Consider the following 22,438-nt stretch of genomic DNA (forward strand, 5'->3'; position numbering starts at 1 on the left):
CTGCGCGTCTCTACAGATCAGACAGATCAGTGTCTTGTCCGTTTCACAAAACAGCTTCAATTCTTCCTCATGTTCCTCGCAGTGACGTTTACTTCCCTTCCCTTTCGGATTCAGGTTTAGATTTCGAGCTCTTTCAGCCAGATTTGCTAAGGCCCGATTCACCCTGAGGGTGCGGTCAGCAAACTCCTCTCTACATTCCGGGCAGGAGTTTCTCTGCTCCCTTTCCCAATACCGTGTGATACAAGAGCGACAGAAGTTGTGTCCACACTCCAGTATAACCGGATCGGTGAAGAAATCCAGGCAGACGGGGCAAATTACCTCCTCGGTCCAACTCTCGGTCTCTCCTTTCGAAGCCATGTTAACTCCAGCACTTACTGATTCAGAATGCTTTCACTTTCGGGGAGTTGCTGATCCCCTGCAGTACCGGGATTGTCCACTACGCGCGCTGCAGACTCGGGGAATCACACAACACACACAATGCTGGTGGAACACAGCAGGCCAGGCAGCATCTGTAGGGAGAAGCACTGTCGACGTTTCGGGCCGAGACCCTTCATCAGGACAGCAGTAATCGTGCTGCCCGTTGGAGAGATCTGGTGATGAGGCATTCTGCCAGATGGTCTGGACTGTCTGCTCAGGGAACCACTCCACTGTGTCCATCCAGTCCTTCTCCTGCAGTAACTGCAGGACATTCCGTGCTGACCACTGTCTGGTGTTCTTGTGGTCAAAGCTGCTGGTCTGAAAGAACTGTCACCAATTTCATTAACACAAGGTTCACATGGAGAAGCTTCCCGACTGAGACAGACACAGTCTCATGGGGTATTTACAGGGTAGGGGCAGGAATGATGTTTTTCCTGGCTGGGCAGTGGAACCAGGGATCGCAGACTCAAAATCCGAGGCCACCTCAGCAGGACTGAGATGAGGAGAAATTTCCCCAACACAGTGCAGTGAATATTTGGAGTTTTCTCCACAAGTTTCCTAAAGTAAACGGACATATTTAGGAGCTCGGCGATGTTGGGAACGTTTCAGGAAAGTGGCGCTGAGGTGAAAGTTCAACATGTTCTGAGTGAGGGGCAGAACAGTGCAACGGGCCGAGTGGCAACGCCTGCTCCTGTTTCTTATTTTCTAAATCACGAATTTACCTTTGCGCCTTGTTCTCCCTTGGCCTTCCGCCTGTCGGATTGGACAGGGGAGCGGTGAGAGCTCCGGAGATCCATCAGCAGCCGCTGCGGTTATTTCATGCTCTCGTTATTTTATCGGTGTTTCTCTGTTTTTGCACAGTTTGTTACCTTCAGCACTCTGGCTGATCTTTCACTGCCTGCTTCTGTTATGGTTACTATTCTATACTTTTTCTAAGTACGTCCGCAGGAAAATGCTTCTCGGGGTTGAATGTGGTGATTTATCTGTACTCTGATAATAAAATTTACTTTGAAATTTGAGTTTCGGGGATTTTCCTTTAATTCTGGGGACAAACTGTGACTGACATCTCCAGCTCCCAGTAGCAGCCCGTTCTCACACACATACAGCCAATCAGCGATCACCGCTGGGAGAGGGATGCTGCCATTGGCTGAGGGGTGTCAGTGGGCGGGACGCTGTTTGGACCGGGACCGAGTGGGCCGGAGACCGGGAGCTGCGCCTCGGGTTTCGGCTGCACCACCGGCGGGTCGTGAATCCTTTCGAAGGCAGAGCTGAAGCGACCGGCGGAGATTCCGTGAGATGTTTCAGCTACACGGAGGCGCCCGGCCTTTCCCCGCCGAGGATCGGGGCCTGTTGTCTGGAGTTGTCTCCCAGACCCGTCCCTTCCTGCTGGGAGACGGGAGCTGCCCCGCTGCGGCTGCCGGTGGATCTCCGGAGCTCTCACCGCTCCCCTGTGTAATCCGAACGGCTGAAAACCAAGGGAGAACAAGGCGCAAAGGTAAACTCGTGCTTTAGAAAATAACAAACAGGAGCATGTCTGGCCATTCGGCCCGTTGCGCCTATTCCACCCTTTCCTCAGAATAGTCCTTTATTTTTAAATCTTTTTTTTGAGTTTAAACAAACATAAATGAAACACGAATACAAAGAGCTTGAGAGTACGTAATTAATAGGTTAAGGTATAAATAGAAATAGATGATAATAACCTCCCAAACTCATAGTGGTTACAAAAAAAGAGGAAAAAAATGAAAAAGAATCCTAACCGACATGGGCCATTGCATTATATCGATTATACACAGTAGCGTCAATAACTCCGCACCTCCACCCAAATAATTAAGGACAATAAAAGTCAGGTTCAGGAAAAGTCAGTTTAGTTTATATGAAAATGTTGAATAAATGGTCTCCAAGTTTCTTCATATTTAACTGAAGGGTCAAAGACAACACTTGTAATTTTTTTCTAAACTTGAACAAGAAATAGTTTGAGAAAACCACTGAAATATAGTTGGAGGATTAATTTCTTTCCAATTCAATAGGATAGAACTTCTAGCCATTAATGTAACAAATGCAATCATCTGCCGGGCTGGGGGGGAGGTGATAAACGACTATTATCCACCATTGGTAAACCGAAAATTGCAGTAATAGGATGTGGTTGCAAATTTGATATTCAGAACTGTTGAAATAATACCAAAAATATCTTTCCAATAATTTTGCAAACAGGGGCAAGACCAGAACATGTGGGTCAATAAAGCGACTTCAGAATGACATCTGTGACAGGCTGGATTAACATAAGAATAAAATCGAGCGAGTTTATCCTTGGACATGTGAGCCCTATGAACAACCTGAAATTGTATTAGGCATGTTTAGCACAAATAAAAGAAGAATTGATTAATTGTAAAATGTTCTCCCACTGCCCTGTGGGTATAAGACTATGAAGTTCTTTTTCCCATTCCTTCTTAATTGTTTCTGATACTCCTGGCTGTATTTTCATGATCATATTATAAATAATAGCTACTAAACCCTTCTGACAAGGATTCAGAGCCAGAATTTTTTTCTGTAATGTCCATTGGACATAATTTCAGAAAAGACTAACATTCAAGAAATTGCTAACTTGCAAGTATCTAAAAAAAAAAAATGAGTTTTAGGCTGGATAGCTGTTCAAAGGACATAAAACTGTTATCTAAAAATAGATCACGAAAACATGTTATACGTTTTGTTTTCCATAACACCAAGGCTTAGTCCATAAAAGAGGGCTGGACAAAAAGTTAGATATAATAGGGGTTGATAAGATAAACTTATTCAAGCTGAAGAATTTACGAAATTGAAACCATATTCTTAGTGTATGTTTAACTACAGGATTAGTTATTTGTTTATTTGGTTTAGATAAAGCAAAAGGAGGCAAAGATCCTAAAATAGAAAACAATGAGAAGTCTTGTACAGATTTACACTCCAAATTTACCCATTGTGGGCAAGGTACTACAACCAATTCTCGTGTCCAAAATATTAAATATTGAATATTAACTGTCCAATAGTAAAATCTCAGGTTTGGCAAAGCAAAACCACCTTCCTTCTTAGGCTTCTGTAAATATATTTTACTTAATCTAGGATTTTTATTCTGCCAGACATACGAGGGTATTTTGGAGTCAATAATATCAAAAGAAGATTTAGGAATAAAAATTGTTAATGCTTGGAATAAATATAAAAATTTGGGTAATACTATTATCTTGATAGTATTAATTCAACCAACCAATTACGGAGATAATGGGGACCACCTGGTAACGAGTTGCTTGATTTGTTCAATTAAAGGTAAAAAATTAACTTTAAATAAACCCTTATGTTTCTTGGTAATTTTAATACCCAAATAAGTAAAATGATCTGTGACAACTTAAAACAGTAAGTGTTTATAAATTGGAACTTGCATATTTAATGGAAATAATTCACACTTATTAAAATTCAGTTTGTAGCCAGAAAAGCTACTAAACTGAGCAAGCAAGGATGAAACAGCAGGAATAGATCTCTCAGGGTCAGACATGTATAGTAGCAAATGATTAGCATATAATAATATCTTATAAGTCCCTTACCCACGGGTAATACCAAAAATATTAGGTGATTCACGAATGGCAATGGCTAAAGGTTCCAAAGCAATGTCAAATAATAGAGCACTTAAAGGGCAGCCTTGCCTCGTACCACGGGACAACTGAAAAAAAGGAGATCTTTGATTATTGGTAAGAAGTGAAGCCAAAGGTTTATAATACATTAATTTAATCCATGATATAAATTTCAAGCTAAAATTAAAATTCTGCAATGTATTAACTAAATATAGCCATTCAAATCTATCAAACGCTTTTTCAGCACCTAAAGAAATGACATTCTAGTATTTTAGATGAAGAAGTATAAATTATTTTAATTTATTTTCTAATGTTAAAAGATGTATAACAGATTTTAATAAATCCGGTCTGATCTTCAGAGATAATTTGAGATAATACATTTTCTCATGTAGTGGCCAAAATTTTGGTAAAAATCTTAGAATCCGTATTCAGCAAGGATATTGGCCAATAGGATGCAAATTCAGAGGGGTCTTTATCTTTTTTAACAATTGGATTAATGGAGGCATCATAAAAAGATTGTGGTTATTTACCTACAGTTAACGCATCTTTAAAAATTTTACAAAGCCAAGGAGCGAGTATAGAAGAAAAGGATTTAAAAATATTCAGCAGTATAACCGTCTGGACGAGGGGCTTTACCTGAATTCATTGAAAACGGGAGTGGGTTCCCCTTTCCAGACCCTGCCCGGGGACTTGTGCCACTCCTCAGGGTTATATATGGAACCTCTCGGACACGGACAGGGAGTGGGTTCCCCTTTCACAGGCAGACGCTCGATGGTGACCGGGAGCCACCAGAGGGGCTGATGTAATACAGGCCCTGGCACGGTGGGTCACTGAGGTAAGGGAACCCATTTGAATGACAGCCCGACTGCATGCGGATTTTGAGAATTTATCTGATAACTGCAGAGAAAAGGAGAATCCCTTGCGTACTTTATAGCTCGTTTTAAGGATACGTGAGAGTCCAATGCCGGCAAATCCCTGGACAGATCAGTGTGTCCAGCTGGCAGTGCAGACTTTTTTAAACTGTCTCAGGCCCAAGCCTGCCCACTCCATTAAGTAAACTAATCTCAATTCGCTGTGTCAGACCTGGCCCCGGGTGACATAAATTCTGATGAATAGGGAGCGCAATTGACTCTTTAAAGGGACTGTGGAAAAGCGAGAGTGTGCACAGAGAACCGGTAGTGAGGAGATGGAGTTCGGGTCCCGACGAAGAACCCAGAACGGGTGGCAGGATCGTGCGGATGGTGCAGATGAAGAGGACACTTGGCTAAGGACAGAAAAGGAGTTTGTAGAAAGAGGGGACATTAGGCCGGAGACTGTCGCACTGGAATCACAGACAAGAATAATAAGGGGCAGGAAGTGATTCTGGGTGACAGTGATACTCGATAGTGTACCACATTTACTATCCACAATTCCTTCGATCCCGGATAGGGCAGGCCAGAGGGGACAGATCACAGTGATACTCGACAGAGTACCACATTTACTGTCCACAATCCCTTTGGTCCCGGATAGTGCAGGCCAGAGGGGACGGATCACAGTGATACTCGACAGAGTACCACATTTACTCTCCACAATCCCTTTGGTCCCGGATAGGACAGGCCAGAGGGGACGGTGATACAGGCGGCTGTGATCAGGCTCACCATACAGGCAGGCTCTTTTCTCACTGCTGTAATCAGGTAGAAGGTACAAGAGCCTCAGGACTCGCCCCACCAGGGTCAGGAACAGTTACTACCCCTCAACCATCAGGCTGTGGAACAACACAGGATAACTGCACTCACTTGATGTCCATAGAGTTGCTCCCACAACAAATGATCGTACTGGGACTGTCTCAAAATGAGTGAAACAAGAGGTGGTTTAACTGAGACAGATTGTATTCCTGTCTCAGAATTAGAGAAATATAATCTCACAAGATATTTAAAGTGGATGTGCTGGAATGATGTTTCCCAGAAGGTGTGGAACCAGCACTCACAAACTCAGAATACGAGGAGAACTGAGCAGGACTGAGGTTAGGAGAAATGTCCTCACCCAGAGTGCAGTGAATCATTGCAATTATCTCCACAAGGTTTCGAAATTGAATAGACATATCCTGGGGCTCAGCGGTGATGGAAAGTTGCAGGAAAGTGGTGCTGAGGTCAAAAGTCAAGCATGTTCTGAGTTGAAGGACAGTGGTAGCGCAAGGGCCGAATGGCCACGCCTTCTCGATTTCTTGTTTTCTGAAACACTCGGTTACCTTTGTGCCTCACTGTTTCTTGTCCTGTCAGATTGAACAGGGAGAGCTGAGAGCACCGGACATCTATCGGCAGCCGCTGCGGTTATTTCATGTTCTCATTGTTTATTTGCATTGGCGAAGTTTGTTGTCTTCTGCACTCTGGTTGATCTTTCAGTGATCCAGATATAGTTACCATTCTGTAGCTTTGCTCTGCATGTTTGCAGGAGTTGTTTGTGGCGACTTATATGTACTCTGTTAGTTTTTGGAATCGTCACTTGGGGAATCTGAGGTGGAGGAGTATTTGGGGCTTATTTTAAATTATACATAGATATTATCCAAATAATGTTTATTTGACAAGGGTTAATTCTGATATTGAGACTAACTGTTCTTTTTGTGGTTGATATCCAGAGGATTTATTTCATCTGTTTTGGGATTGTGAATATGTTAAAACATTTTGGTTTGATGTTTGTCAATTTATAGATTAATTTATTAATGTGGATTTTACTTTTTGTTTTGAAAATGTCTTATTGGGTTTACTAGTAATACCAAATCTCACAGGGATCATTTCTCTATCATAAATCTTTTGTTAATTTACAGCAAATTTTGTATCCATAAATGCAAACACAGCAATAAGAAACCTTCATTTAGATTTTTACCGCAGACTTCAAACTATACGTTTATACTCTGAACACTTCCCGTAACCAGAAACCTGTAAAGACTGTACAAATCTGTCAATATTTTGTGTTATCTCTGTAAACGTTCTTGTTTTGTGACTCCTCTTAGATACAGTCCCTTCTGTCCAACAGTATTTAGAGCGGATTTCCTTGTTTATTTGTATATTTAAAGTTAATGGTTATATATTCGTTGCTGCTTTTATGTGATTCCCTGGCTTTGTTAGCATATGTTTAGTGTTTCTGTCTTTGTTTGTGTTCAATAAAAATTTAAAATATTAAAAAGTAATTATAAAATTTACTTTGAACTTTGAGCCTCGGGGAACTTGCTATGAGTCTGAGAACAAACGGTGACTGACATCTCCAGCTCCCGGCAGCAGCCCGCCCTCGGACACACTCACAGCCAATCAGAGAAGACCACTGGGAGACTCTGGCCTCCATTGGCTGAGGAGTGTCAGTGGGCGGGACGCTGGGCGGACCGAAGTTTGGAACCGGGAACGAGTGGACCCGGTCAGAGACCCGAGATTGGGAGCAGCTCCCCGGGTAAAGGCTGCAACAGCGGCCGGAGTTTTGAATCCTTCCGATGGCGGAGGTGAAGATTCGGGCGGAGATTCGGTGAGATGTTTCAGCCTCACAGAGGGAGCCCGGTCTTTCCCCGCCGTGGATCGGGGCCTGTTGTCCGGAGTTTCCTCCCGGTCCTGTCTCCTGCTGCTGGGATCCGGGAGCTGGCCCGCAGCGGCTGCCGATGGAGCTCCGGAGTGTGAGCGCTCCCCTGTGCAAAAGGTCAGGCTGAAGGTCAAGGGAGAACCAGGCGCAAAGGTAAACTCGGACTTCAGAAAATAGGAAACAGGAGCAGGCCAGGCCACTCGGCCCGTTGCGCCTATTCCACCTTTTCCTCAGAGTAGTCCTTTCTTTCTAAATCTTTTTATTGATTTTAAACAAACATAAATGAAACATGAATACAAAGTGATTGAGAGTACATAATTAATAGGTTGAGGTATAAATACCTTATTAATGTTAAGCTCCCAAACTCATAGTGGTTAAAAAAAATGGAGAAAATAAGAAACCCTCCCCTCCCAAAAAAATGGAAAAAATCCTAACCGACATGGGCCATTGCATTATATCAATTATACGCAGTAGCGTCAATAACTCCGCACCTCCATCCAAATAATTAAGGACAATAAAAGTAAGGTTTAGGAAAAGTCAGTTTAGTTTTTATGGAAATGTTGAATAAACGGTCTCCAAGTTTCTTCATATTTAACTGAAGGGTCAAAGACAACACTTGTAATTTTTTCTAAACTCGAACAAGAAATAGTTTGAGAAAACCACTGAAATATAGTTGGAGGACTAATTTCTTTCCAGTTCAATAGGATAGATCTTCCAGTCATTAATGTAACAAATGCAATCATCTACAGGGCTGAGGGGGGATAAACGACCATTATCCACCATTGTTAAACCAAAAAATGCAGTCATAGGATTGCAATTTGATATTCAGAACTGTTGAAATAATACCAGAAATACCTTTCCAGTAATTTTGCAAATAGGGGCAAGACCAGAACATGTGGGTCAATGAAGTGACTTCAGAATGACATCTGTGACAGGCTGGATTAACATAAGAATAAAATCGAGCGAGTTTATCCTTGGACATGTGAGCCCTATGAACAACCTTAAATTGTATTAGGCATGTTTAGCACAAATAGAAGAAGAATTGATTATTTGTAAAATGTTCTCCCACTGCCCTGTGGGTATAAGACAGTAAAGTTCTTTTACCCATTCCTTCTTAATTATTTCTGATACTCCTAGCTGTATTTTTATGATTGTATTATAAATGATGGCTACTAAACCCTTCTGCAAGGATTCAGAGCCTGAATTTTTTCTGTAATGTCCATTGGACATAATTTCAGAAAAGACTAACATTCAAGAAATTTCTAACTTGCAAGTATCTAAAAAAAAAAGTTTTAGGCTGGATAGCTGTTCAAAGGACAGAAAACTGATCTAAAAATAGATCACAAAAACATGTTATACCTTTTGTTTTCAATAACACAATGGCCATAAACACAATAACACAAAGTCCATAAAAGAGGGATGGAAAAAAAGTTAGATATAAGAGGGCTTGATAAGATAAACTTATTCAAGCCAAAGAATTTACGAAATTGAAACCATGCTCTTAATGTATGTTTAACTATAGGATTAGTTATTTGTTTATTTGGTTTAGATAAAGCAAAAGGAGACAAAGATCTTAAAATAGAAAACAATGAGAAGTCTTGAACAGATTTACACTTCAAATTTACCCATTGTGGGTAAATTTACCCATTACACCAATTCTCATGTCCAAAATATTAACTATCGGATGTTAACTGCCCAGTAGTAAAATCTTAGGTTTAGCAAAGCCAAACCACCTTCCTACTTAGACTTCTGTAAATATTTCTTAGTTAATCTAGGATTTTTATTCTGCCACATGTATGAAGATATTTTGCAATCAATATCAGAAAATGATTTAGAAATAAAAATTAGTAAAGCTTGGTTTAAATATAAAAATTTGGGTAATATTATTAATAGTATTAATAATACTATTAATAATAGTATTAATTTGACCAACCAATGACAGAGATAACGGGGACCACCTGGTAACAAGTTGCTTGATTTGATCAATTAAAGGTAAAAAATTAACTTTAAATAAACCCTTATGTCTCTTGGTAATTTTAATACCCAAATAAGTAAAATGATCTGTGACAACTTTAAATGGTAAGTGTTTATAAACTGCAACTTGCATATTTAATGGAAATAATTCACTCTTACTAAAATTCAGTTTGTAGCCAGAAAAGCTACTAAACTGAGCAAGCAAGGATGAAACAGCAGGAATAGATCTCTCGGGGTCAGATATGTATAGAAACAAATCATCAGCATATAATGATAAATTATAAGTCCCTTACCCATGGGTAATATCAAAAATATTAGGTGAATCACGAATGGCAACGGCTAAAGGTTCCACAGCAATGTCAAATAATAGAGGACTTAAAGAGCAGCCTTGCCTCGTACCACGGGGCAACTGAAAAAAAGGAGATCTTTGATTATTGGTAAGAACCGAAGCCATTAATTTAATCCATGATATAAACTTCAAGCTAAAATTAAAATTCTGCAGATTATTACATAAATATAACTATTCAACTCTATCAAACGCTTTTTCAGCATCTCAGGCAATGACATTCTGGTATTTTCGATGAAGAAGTATAAATTATATTAATTTATTTTCTAATGTTAAAAGATGAATAACAGGTTTTAATAAATCTGGTCTGATCTTCAGAGGTAACTTGAGGTAATACATTTTCTCATGTAGTGGCCAAAATTTTGGTAAAAATCTCAGAATCCGTATTCAGCAAGGATATTGGCCGATAGGATGCACATTCAGTGGGTTCTTTATCTTTTTTAACAATTGGAGAAATAGAGGCATCATAAAAAGATTGCAGTTATTTATCTATAGTTAACGCATCTTTAAAAATTTTACAAAGCAAAGGAGTGAGTATAGAAGAAAAGAATTTTAAAAATTCAGCAGTCTAACCGTCCGGACCAGGGGCTTTACCTGAATTCATTGAAAAAGGGAGTGGGTTCTCCTTTCCAGACCCTGCCTGGGGCTTGTGCCACTCCTCAGGGTTATATATGGAACCTCTCGGGCAGCGACAGGGAGCGGGTTCCCCTTTCCAGACCCTGCCCGGGGACTTGTGCCACTCCTCAGGGTTAGATATGGAACCTCTCGGACGTGGACAGGGAGTGGGTTCCCCTTTCCAGACCCTGCCCGGGGACCTGTGCCAGTCCTCAGGGTAACCTATGGACCCTCTCAGACATGGACAGGGAGTGGGTTCCCCTTTCCAGACCCTGCCTGGGGACTTGTGCCACTCCTCAGGGATATATCTGGAAACTCCCGGGCAGGGACAGGGAGTGGATTTCCCTTTCCCAGGCAGATGCCCGAAGGTGACCGGAAGCCACCAGAGGGGCTGATGTAATACAATCCATGGCACGGTGGGTGGCTGAGGTAAGGGAACCCATTTGAATGACAGCCCGACTGCATGCAGATTTTGGTGAATTTACCCAGTAGCTACAGAAAAAAGGAGAATCCCTTGCGTACTTTATAGCTCGTTTTAAGGATATGTAAGAGTCCAATGCCGGCAAACCCCTGGACAGATCAGTGTGTCCAGCTGGCAGTGCAGACTTTTCAAAACTGTCTCAGACCCAAGCCTGCCCAGTCCTTTAAGTTAACTAATCTCAATTCGCTGTGTCAGACCTGGCCCCGGGTGACATAAATTCTGATGAATATGGAGCACAATTAACTCTTTAAAGGGACTGGGGAAAAGCGAGAGTGAGCACAGAGATCCGGTAGTGAGGAGAGGGAGTTCGGGTCCCGAGGCAGAACCCAGAACGGGTGGCAGGATCGTGCGGACGGTGCAGATGAAGAGGACACTTGGCTAAGGACAAAAAAGGGGTTTGTAGAAAGAGGGGACATTGGGCTAGAGATTGTCGCACTGCAATCACAGACAAGAATAATAAGAGGCAGGAAGAGAGCCTGGATCACAGTGATACTCGACAGAGTACCACATTTACTCTCCACAATCCCTTTGGTCCAGGATAGGGCAGGCCAGAGGGGATGGATCACAGTGATACTCGACAGAGTAGCACATTTACTCTCCACAATCCCTTTGGTCCCGGATAGGACAGGCCAGAGGGGACGGATCACAGTGATACTCGACAGAGTACCACATTTACTCTCCACAATCCCTTTGGTCCCGGATAGGACAGGCCAGAGGGGACGGTGATACAGGCGGCTGTGATCAGGCTCACCACACAGGCAGGCTCTTTTCTCACTGCTGTGATCAGGTAGAAGGCACAAGACCCTCAGGACTCGCCCCACCAGGGTCAGGAACAGTTACTACCCCTCAACTCTCAGGCTGTGGAACAACACAGGATAACTGCACTCACCTGCTGTCCATAGAGATGCTCCCACAACAAATTATCATATTGGGACTGTCTCAAAATGAGTGAAATAAGAGGTGGTTTGACTGAGACAGATCACATTCCTGTCTCAGAATTAGAGAAATACAATGTCACAGAATATTTACAGCGGAAGGGCTGGAATGATGTTTCCCATAAGGTGTGGAACCAGCGGTCACAGACTCAAAATCCAAGGACAACTCAGCAGGACTGAGATGAGGAGAAATGTCCTCACCCAGAGTGCAGTGAATCATTGCAATTATCTCCACAAGGTTTCTAAATTGAATAGACATATCCTGGGGCTCAGCGGTGATGGGAAGTTGCAGGAAAGTGGTGCTGAGGTCAAAAGACAAGCTTGTTCTGAGTGGAAGGGCAGTAGAGGCGCAAGGGGCCGAATGGCAACGCCTTCTCGATTTCTTATTTTCTGAAACACGAGTTTACCTTTGTGCTTCATTGTTTCTTGTCCTGTCAGATTGAACAGGGAGAGCTGAGAGCACCGGACATCTATCGGCAGCCGCTGCGGTTATTTCATGTTCTCATTATTTATTTGCATTGGAGAATTTTGCTGTCTTCTGCACTCTGACTGATGTTTCAGTGATCCAGATATAGTTACCATTCTGTAGCTTTGCTCTGCATGTTTGTAGGAGTTGTATGTGGCGAATTACATGTACTCTGTTAGTTTTTGGAATAGTCGCTTGGGTAATCTGAGGTGGAGGGGTATTTGGGGCTTATTTAAAACTATACATAGATATTATCCAAATAGTGTTTATTTGACGGGTTAATTCTGATATCGAAACTAACTGTTATTTTTGTGGTTTATAACCAGAGGATTTATTTCATCTGTTTTGGGATTGTGAATGTGTTAAAACATTTTAGGTTGATGTTTGTCAATTTAAAGATCAATATATTGATGTGGATTTTACTTTTTGTTTTGAAAATGTCTTATCTGGGTTTACTAATAACACCAAATCTCATGGGGATCATTTCTCTGTCATAAATATTTACAGCGGCTTTCCTTGTTTATTGTATATTTAAAGTTAATGGTTATATATTCGTTGCTGCTTTTATGTGCTTCCCTGGCTTTGTTAGCATATGTTTAGTGTTTCTGTTTGTGTTTGTGTTCAATAAAAAGTTAAAATATTAAAAAATAATAATAAAATTTACTTTGAACTTTGAGCCTCGGGGAACTTGCTTTGATTCTGAGAACAAACTGTGACTGACAGCTCCAGCTCCCGGTAACAGCCCGCCCTCGGACACACTCACAGCCAATCAGAGAACACCAGAGCTCCGGTGTGTGAGCGCTCCCCTGTGCAAAAGGACAGGCTGAAGGTCAAGGGAGAGCCAGGCGCAAAGGTAAACTCGGACTTCAGAAAAAGGAAACAGGAGCAGGCCACTCGGCCCGTTGCGCCTATTCCACCCTTTCCTCTGAGTAGTCCTTTTTAAATCTTTTTGTTGATTTTAAACAAACATAAATGAAACATGAATACAAAGAGCTTGAGAGTACAGAATTAATAGGTTAAGGTATAAATACAAATACATGATATTAACCTCCCAAACTCATAGTGGTTATAAAAAATGGATAAAATAAGGAACCCTCCCCCCCCCCAAAAAAAAAGGAAAAAATCCTAACCGACATGGGCCATTGCATTATATCAATTATACACAGTAGCGTCAATAACTCCGCACCTCCATCCAAATAATTAAGGATATTAAAAGTAAGGTTTAGGAAAAGTCAGTTTAGCTTATATGAAAATGTTGAATAAATGGTCTCCAAGTTTCTTCATATTTAACTGAAGGGTCAAAGACAACACTTGTAATTTTTTCTAAACTCAAACAAGAAATAGTTTGAGAAAACCACTGAAATATCGTTGGTGGATTAATTTATTTCCAATTCAGTAGGATGGATCTTCTCGCCATTAATGTAACAAATGCAATCATCCGCCGGGCTGAGGGGAGGGGGGGATAAACGACTATTATCCACCATTGGTAAACCTAAAATTGCAGTAATAGGATGCGGTTGCATTTTGATATTCAGAACTGTTGAAATAATAGCAAAAATATCTTTCCAGTAATTTTGAAAATAGTGGCAAGACCAGAACATGTGGGTCAATGAAGTGACTTCAGACTGACATCTGTCACTGGTTGGATTAACATAAGAATAAAATCGAGCAAGTTTATCCTTGGACATGTGAGCCCTATGAACAACCTGAAATTGTATTAGGCATGTTTAGCACAAATAAAAGAAGAATTGATTAATTGTAAAATGTTCTCCCACTGCCCTGTGGGTATAAGACAGTGAAGTTCTTTTTCCCAATCCTTCTTAATTATTTCTGATACTCCTGGCTGTATTTTCATGATCATATGATAAATGATGGCTGCTTAACCCTTCTGGCAAGGATTCAGAGCCAGAATTTTTTCTATAATATCCATTGGACATAATTGCAGAAAATACTCACATTCAAGAAATTTCTAACTTGCAAGTATCTGAAAAAAAAAAAGAGTTTTAGTCTGGATAGCTGTTCAAAGGACATAAAACTGTTATCTAAAAATAGATCACGAAAACATGTTGTAGCTTTTGTTTTCCATAACACAAAGGCTTAGTCCATAAAAGAGGGCTGGAAAAAGAATTTAGATATAATAGGGCTTGATTATTCAAGCCAAAGAATTTATGAAACTGAAACCATATTCTTAATGTATGTTTAGCTATAGGATTAGCTATTTGTTTATTTGGTTTAGATAAAGCAAAAGGAAGCGAAGATCCTAAAATAGAAAACAATGAGAAGTCTTGTACAGATTTACACTCCAAATTTACCCATTGTGGGCAAGGTACTACGACCAATTCTTGTGTCCAAAATATTAAATATTGAATATTAACTGCCCAATTGTAAAATCTCAGGTTTGGCAAAGCAAAACCACCTTCCTTCATAGGCTTCTGTAAATATTTTTTACTTAATCTAGGATTTATATTCTGCCACACATACGAGGATATTTTGGAGTCAATAATATCAAAAAAAGATTTAGGAATAAAAATTGGTAATGCTTGGAATAAATATAAAAATTTGGGTAATACTATTATCTTGATAGTATTAATTCGACCAACCAATGACAGAGATAATGGGGACCACCTGGTAACAAGTTGCTTGATTTGTTCAATTAAAGGTAAAAAAATTAACTTTAAATAAACCCTTATGTTTCTTGGTAATTTTAATACCCAAATAAGTAAAATGATCTGTGACAACTTAAAACAGTAAGTGTTTATAAATTGGAACTTGCATATTTAATGGAAATAATTCACACTTATTAAAATTCAGTTTGTAGCCAGAAAAGCTACTAAACTGAGCAAGCAAGGATGAAATAGCAGGAATAGATCTCTCAGGGTCAGATATGTATAGTAACAAATCATCAGCATATAATGATAACTTATAAGTCCCTTACCCACGGGTAATACCAAAAATATTAGGTGATTCACGAATGGCAACGGCTAAAGGTTCCAAAGCAATGTCAAATAATAGAGGACTTAAAGGGCAACCTTGCCTGGTCCCACGGGACAACTGAAAAAAAGGAGATCTTTAATTATCGGTAAGAAACAAAGCCAAAGGTTTATAATACATTAATTTAATCCATGATATAAATTTCAAGCTAAAATTATAATTCTGCAAAGTATAAAATGAATATAGCCATTCAACTCTATCAAATGCTTTTTCAGCATCTAAGAAAAGGACATTCTGGTATTTTAGATGAAGAAGTATAAATTATATTAATAAATTTTCTAATGTTAAAAGATGAATAACAGTTTTTAATAAATCTGGTCTGATCTTCCGAGATAATTTGAGGCAATACATTTTCTAATCTGGTGGCAAGAATTTTAGGAAAAATCTTAGAATCCGTATTCAGCAAGGATATTGGCCGATAGGATTCACATTCAGTGGGGTCTTTATCTTTTTTAAGAATTGGAGAAATGGAGGCATCATAAAAAGATTGTGGTTATTTACCTACAGTTAACGCATCTTTAAAATTTTTACAAAGCCAAGGACCAAGTATAGAAGAAAAGGATTTTAAAAATTTGGCAGTATAACCGTCCGGACCAGGGGCATTACCTGAATTCATTGAAAAAGGGAGTGTGTTCCCCTTTCCAGACCCTGACCGAGGACTTGCCTGCACTCCTCAGGGTTACATATAGAACCACTCGGGCAGGGACAGGGAGTGGGTTCTCCTTTCCAGACCCTGCCCGGGGACTTGTGCCACTCCTCAGGGTTATATAAGGAACCTCTCGGGCAGGGACAGGGAGTGGGTTCTCCTTTCCAGACCCTGCCTGGGGACTAGTGCCACTCCTCAGGGTTATATATGGAATATCTCGGACAGGGACCGGGAGTGGGTTCCCCTTTCCAGACCCTGCCCGGGGACTTGTGCCACTCCTCAGGGTTATATATGGAACCTCTCGGACAGGGACAGGGAGTGGGTTCCCCTTTCCAGACCCTGACCGGGGACTTGTACCACTCCTCAGGGTTATATATGGAACCTCTCAGACAGGGACAGGGAGTGGGTTCCCCTTTCCAGACCCTGCCCGGGGACTTGTGCCACTCCTCAGGGATACATATGGAACCTCTCGGGCAGGGACAGGGAGTGGGTTCCCCTTTCCAGACCCTGCCGGGAGACTTGTGCCACTCCTCAGGGTAATATATGGAACCTCTCGGGCAGGGACAGGGAGTGGGTTCCCCTTTCCAGACCCTGCCTGGTGACTAGTGCCACTCCTCAGGGTTATATATGGAACCTCTCGGGCAGGGACAGGGAGTGGGTTCCCCTTTCCAGACCCTGCCCGGAGACTTGTGCCACTCCTCAGGGTTATATATGGAACCTCTCGGGCAGGGACAGGGAGTGGGTTCCCCTTTCCAGACCCTGCCCGGGGAATTGTGCCACTCCTCAGAGTTATATATGGAACCTCTCGGACAGGGACAGGGTGTGGGTTCCCCTTTCCAGACCCTGCCCGGGGACTTGTGCCACTCCTCAGGGTTATATATGGAACCTCTCGGGCAGGGACAGGGAGTGGGTTCCCCTTTCCAGACCCTGCCCGGGGACTTGTGCCACTCCTCAGGGTTATATATGGAACCTCTCGGACAGGGACAGGGAGTGGGTTCTCCTTTCCAGACCCTGCCGGGAGACTTGTGCCACTCCTCAGGGTTATATATGGAACCTCTCGGGCAGGGACAGGGAGTGGGTTCCCCTTTCCAGACCCTGCCCGGTGACTTGTGCCACTCCTCAGGGTTATATATGGAACCTCTCGGGCAGGGACAGGGAGTGGGTACCCCTTTCCCAGGCAGATGCCCAAAGGTGACCGGGAGCCACCAGAGGGGCTGATGTAATACAAGCCATGGTACGGTGGGTCACTGAGGTATGGGAACCCATTTGAATGACAGCACGACTGCAAGCGGATTTTGGTGAATTTACCCGATAACTACAGAAAAAAGGAGAATCCCTTGCGTACTTTATAGCTCGTTTTAAGGATACGTGAGAGTCCAATGCCGGCAAACCCCTGGACTTATCAGTAAGTCCAGCTGGCAGTGCAGACTTTTCTAAACTGTCTCAGGTCCAAGCCTGCCCACTCCTTTAAGTTAACTAATCTCAATTCGCCGTGTCAGACCTGGCCCCGGGTGACATAAATTCTGATGAATATGGAGCGCAATTGACTCTTTAACGGGACTGGGGAAAAGCGAGAGTGAGCACAGAGAAACGGTAGTGAGGAGATGGTGTTCGGGTCCTGACGAAGAACCCAGAACGGGCAACAGGATCGTGCGGACGGTGCAGATGAAGAGGACACTTGTCACACTGATACTCGACAGAGTTCCACATTTACTCTCCACAATCCCTTTGGTCCCGGATAGGGCAGGCCAGAGGGGACGGTGATACAGGCAGCTGTGATTAGGCTCACCACACAGGCAGGCTCTTTTCTCACTGCTGTGATCAGGTATAAGGTACATGAGCCTCAGGACTCGCCCCTCCGGGGTCAGGAACAGTTACTACCCCTCAACCATCAGGGTGCGGAACAACACAGGATAACTGCACTCACCTGCTGTCCATAGAGTTGCTCCCACAACAAATCATCGTACTGGGACTGTCTCAAAATGAGTGAAATAAGAGGTGGTTTGACAGAGACAGATCGCATTCCTGTCTCAGAATTAGAGAAATACAATCTCACAGGATATTTACAGCAGAAGGGCTGGAATGATGTTTCCCATAAGGTGTGGAACCAGCGGGCACAGACTCAAAATCCGAGAACAATTCAGCAGGACTGAGATGAGGAGTAATTTCCTCACCCAGAGTGCAGTGAATCACTGCAATTATCTCCACAAGGTTTCGGAATTGAATAGACATATCCTGGGGATCAGCGGTGATGGGAAGTTGCAGGAAAGTGGTGCTGAGGTCAAAAGTCAAGCATGTTCTGAGTAAAGGGCAGAAGAGGCACAAGGGGGCCGAATGGCCACACCTTTTCTATTTCTTATTTTTTGAAACACGAGTTTACCTTTGCGCCTCACTATTTCTTGTCCTGTCAGATTGAACAGGGATCGCTGAGAGCACCGGACATCTATCGGCAGCCGCTGCGGTTATTTCATGTTCTCATTGTTTATTTGCATTGGCGAAGTTTGTTGTCTTCTGCACTCTGGCTGATCTTTCAGTGATCCAGATATAGCTACCGTTCTGTAGCTTTGCTCTGTATGTTTGTAGGAGTTGTATGTGGTGACTTATATGTACACTGTTAGTTTTTGGAATAGTCGCTTGGGTAATCTGAGGTGGAGGAGTATTTGGGGCTTATTTAAAACTATGCATAGATATTATCCAAATAGTATTTATCTGACGGGTTAATTCTGATATTGAGACTAACTGTTCTTTTTGTGGTTGATATCCAGAGGATTTATTTAATCTGTTTTGGGATTGTGAATATGTTAAAACATTTTGGGTTGATGTTTGTCAATTTATAGATCAATATATTAATGTGGATTTTACTTTCTGTTTTGAAAATGTCTTATCTGGGTTTACTAATTTTACTTTGAACTTTGAGCCTTTGGGAACTTGTTTTGTTTCTGATATCAAACCTTGACTGACATATCCAGCAACCGGCAGCAGCCCGTCCTCGGATACACTCACAGCCAATCAGAGACCACCCCTGGGAGACTCTTGCCTCCATTGGCTGAGGAGTGTCAGTGGGCGTCCCGCTGGGCGGACCGAAGTTTGGAACCGGGAACGAGTGGACCCGGTCAGAGACCCGAGATTGGGAGCAGCTCCCCGGGTAAAGGCTGCAACAGCGGCCGGAGTTTTGAATCCTTCCGACGGCGGAGGTGAAGATTCGGGCGGAGACACCGTGAGATGTTTCAACCACACAGGGGTGCCCGGTCTTTCCCCGCCGTGGATCGGGGCCTGTTGTCCGGAGTTTCCTCCCGGTCCTGTCTCCTGCTGCTGGGATACGGGAGCTGGCCCGCAGCGGCTGCCGATGGAACTCCGGTGTGTGAGCGCTCCCCTGTGCAAAAGGACAGGCTGAAGGTCAAAGGAGAACCAGGCGCAAAGGTAAACTCGGACTTTAGGAACAAATAAACAGACTTTCCGTCTTTTCCGCCTTTCACACAGAACATGCCTGATCTTTGACCACAGCGCCACTTTCGCGCAACATTCCCAGCATCGCAGAGCCCCAAAATTTGTCCTTCAAATTTAGAAACCTTGTGGAGAAAATTCCAAAGTTTCACTGCCGTCTGGATGAGGAAATTCCTCCTCATTTCAGTCGTGCTGAGGTGTACTCGGATTCTGTGACCCCCATTCCTCACCACAGCCAAAGGAAACATCATTTCTCCCTCAACACTGTCAATACCCTGTGAGACTGTGTCTGTCTCAGTCAGACAGCCTTTTATTTCTCTAATTTCTCTAATCTCTCCAAGGACACTACCTCACCTCCTAAATCAATCTGGGAAATCTCTTCATTCCCTTCATCCCACAAGCTGACTCCGGGAGGGAGACCAGACCTGTGCAGTGTTCCATGTACGCTCTCACCAGGACCCCATATACCTTCAGAGGAGATCTTTATTCTTCTATTCAAACCTTACTTCCCATTCAATGCTCTTCATTTAATATCGAACTCAAACAGTGAACAGACAGAACACAGCCTCAGCCATGAATTTAAAGGGCAGGTGTTGCAACAGTTTGAGCTTCATACCGGGGGCAACGGAGCAAGCAGGGTGTCACAAAGGGAGGAATGTGGGAGTGTTGTATTCTGAGCCCAGCTGTGTGTGTTTGTGTATCAGAATCAGGTTTAATATCATCCGCATATGTGGTGAAATTTGTTCCTTTGTGTCTGCAGTACATTGCAATACATAGTAATAAAAACTATAAATTAGAACAAGTATTTATAAAATTAAATCTGAAATGTAGTGGCAAACGTGAGGGAAAATACTGAGGAAGTATTCTAGAGTTCATTGTCCATTTAGAAATCTGACGGTGGAGGGAAGAAGCTGTTCCTGAAACATTGAGTGTCTCTTCAGGGTCCTGTAGCAATGAGCCGAAGGCATGTCCTGGGTGATGGGGGTCCGTAATGATGGATGCCACCTTTTTGTGGCCTCATCTTTTGAATGTGTCCTGGATGCTGTGGTGCCCATGAAGGAGCTGGCTGAGTTTACAACTTTCTGCAGCATTTTCCGATTCTGTGCACTGGCCTCTCCACACCAGGCAGTGATGCAACCAGTTAGAATGCTCTCCACAGTACATCTGTAGAAATTTGCAAGTGTCTTTAGTGACAGACCGATTCCCCTCAATCTCCGAATGAAATATGCATCAATATGCATCAATATATTGGGCCCAGGATAGTTCCTCAGAGATGTTGACAGGCAGGAAATGGAAACTGCTCACCCTTTTCACTTCTGATCCCACGATGAGGACTGGTGTGTGTTCCCTCGACTTCCCCTTCCTGAATCCACAATCAATTCCTTTGTCTTCATGATGCTGAGTGCAAGGTTGTTGCTGTGACACCACTCAACTTGCTGATCTATCTCACTCCTGTACTCCTCCTCGTCACCGTCTGAAATTCCACCAACAATAGTTGGGTTGTCAGCAAGTTTGTAGATGAGTCTAGACACACAGACGTGGTGCAGAGAGAGTAGAGCAGTGGGCTGAGCACGCATCGTTGAGGTGTGCCAGTGTTGATTGTCAGGAAGGAGGAGATGTTATTTCTGATCCACACAAACTGGGGTCTCCTGGTGAGGATCCAGTTGAAGAAGGAGGTACAGAGGCCCAGGTTTTGGAGCTTGTTGATTACAATTGAGGGTCTGATTGTGTTGAACGCTGAGCTGTAATCAGCAGCCTGACTTGTGCATTGCTTTTGTCCGGGTGATCTAAGGCTGAGAAGAGAGCCTGTGAGATTGCATTTGCTGTAGACAGATTGTGGTGATCGGCAAATTGCAGTGGATCCAGGTCCATGCACAGACAGGAGTTGATTCCAGTCAGGACCAACCCCCTCAAAGCTCTTCATCACAGCTGTGTGTCTGTGTGTGTGCGTACACGCTTGAAACAGTGATCCCAGTTTGATTCAGGAATCTTTCCTGTAGCTGGGATACCTCAGAAGAGGGGTCATTGTGATGGGACGATCATTCTGATCAGAGCCAAATCATTTAGCCAGTCGATGCTGAACCTTTAGAAATTACAAAGCACATGTGTGTTTGAGAGAGTAATTTAAATGTAGAATTCAAAATTTACAAAGTAAGTTTATTATCGAAGTTTACGCATGTCACCATGTTCAATCCTGAGATTTTTTTTTCGGACAAACTCAGTAAATCAAAGAATCATGATTGAATCAATGAAAGCCCGAACCCAACATTGTAGACAAAATCCAATGTGCAAAAGACAACAAACTGTGCAAATACAAAAGAAAAAAAAAGTAATAAATAATTACCATGAACAGGTGATGAAGAATCCGTGAATGTGTCCATGGGTTATAGGAACAGTTCAGTGATGGAGCAATTGAATTTGAGTAAGATTATCTCCTCTGTTTGAAGATCTTGATGTTTGAAGGGTGATAACAGTTCCTGAACCTGGTGGAGTGGGTCCTGAGACTCCTGCACGTTCTTCCTGATGGCATCAGTGAGAAGAGATCATGTTTCACATGGTGGGTTCCTTGATGATAGTTGTAGCTTTCCTAAGACAGCGCACCAGAGAAATGTGCACAGTGGTGGGGAGGGTTTTACCCGTGATGTACTGGGCCATATCCACTACTTTCTGCAGGATTTTCCTTTGGTGTTTCCATACCAGGCCATGATGTAACCACTGAACATATTCTCCACACACACCTGCAGAAGTTAGTCAAGGTTGTAGATGTCATGCTGAATCTTTGCAAGCTTCTAAGGAAATGGAGATGTTGCTGTGCTTTCTTCGTAATTACACTTCCATGCTGGGCTCAAGACACATCCTGGAAACTGATGCCACTGAGGAATTTAAGGTTGCTGACCCTCTCCGCCTTTGATCTCTGATGAGGACAGGCTCACAGATCTCCTGGTTCCTCCTCCTGAAGTCAATAATTAGCTCCTGGCTCT

At 42.7% G+C, this 22,438-nt stretch overlaps 1 long non-coding RNA gene across 1 annotated transcript; it reads left to right on the top strand.

Annotated features, from left to right (window-relative positions):
* The first annotated feature begins 6,886 nt into the window (after positions 1-6,886).
* Positions 6,887-21,017, top strand: LOC132385879 (uncharacterized). Its single transcript, XR_009509327.1, has 3 exons — positions 6,887-7,712; positions 13,100-13,229; positions 18,983-21,017. It is a non-coding gene; the product is annotated as an uncharacterized LOC132385879 (long non-coding RNA).
* Positions 21,018-22,438: the final 1,421 nt, after the last annotated feature.

Source organism: Hypanus sabinus (assembly GCF_030144855.1).
Source record: "Hypanus sabinus isolate sHypSab1 chromosome X2 unlocalized genomic scaffold, sHypSab1.hap1 SUPER_X2_unloc_31, whole genome shotgun sequence".
NCBI classification, from domain to species: domain Eukaryota; kingdom Metazoa; phylum Chordata; class Chondrichthyes; order Myliobatiformes; family Dasyatidae; genus Hypanus; species Hypanus sabinus.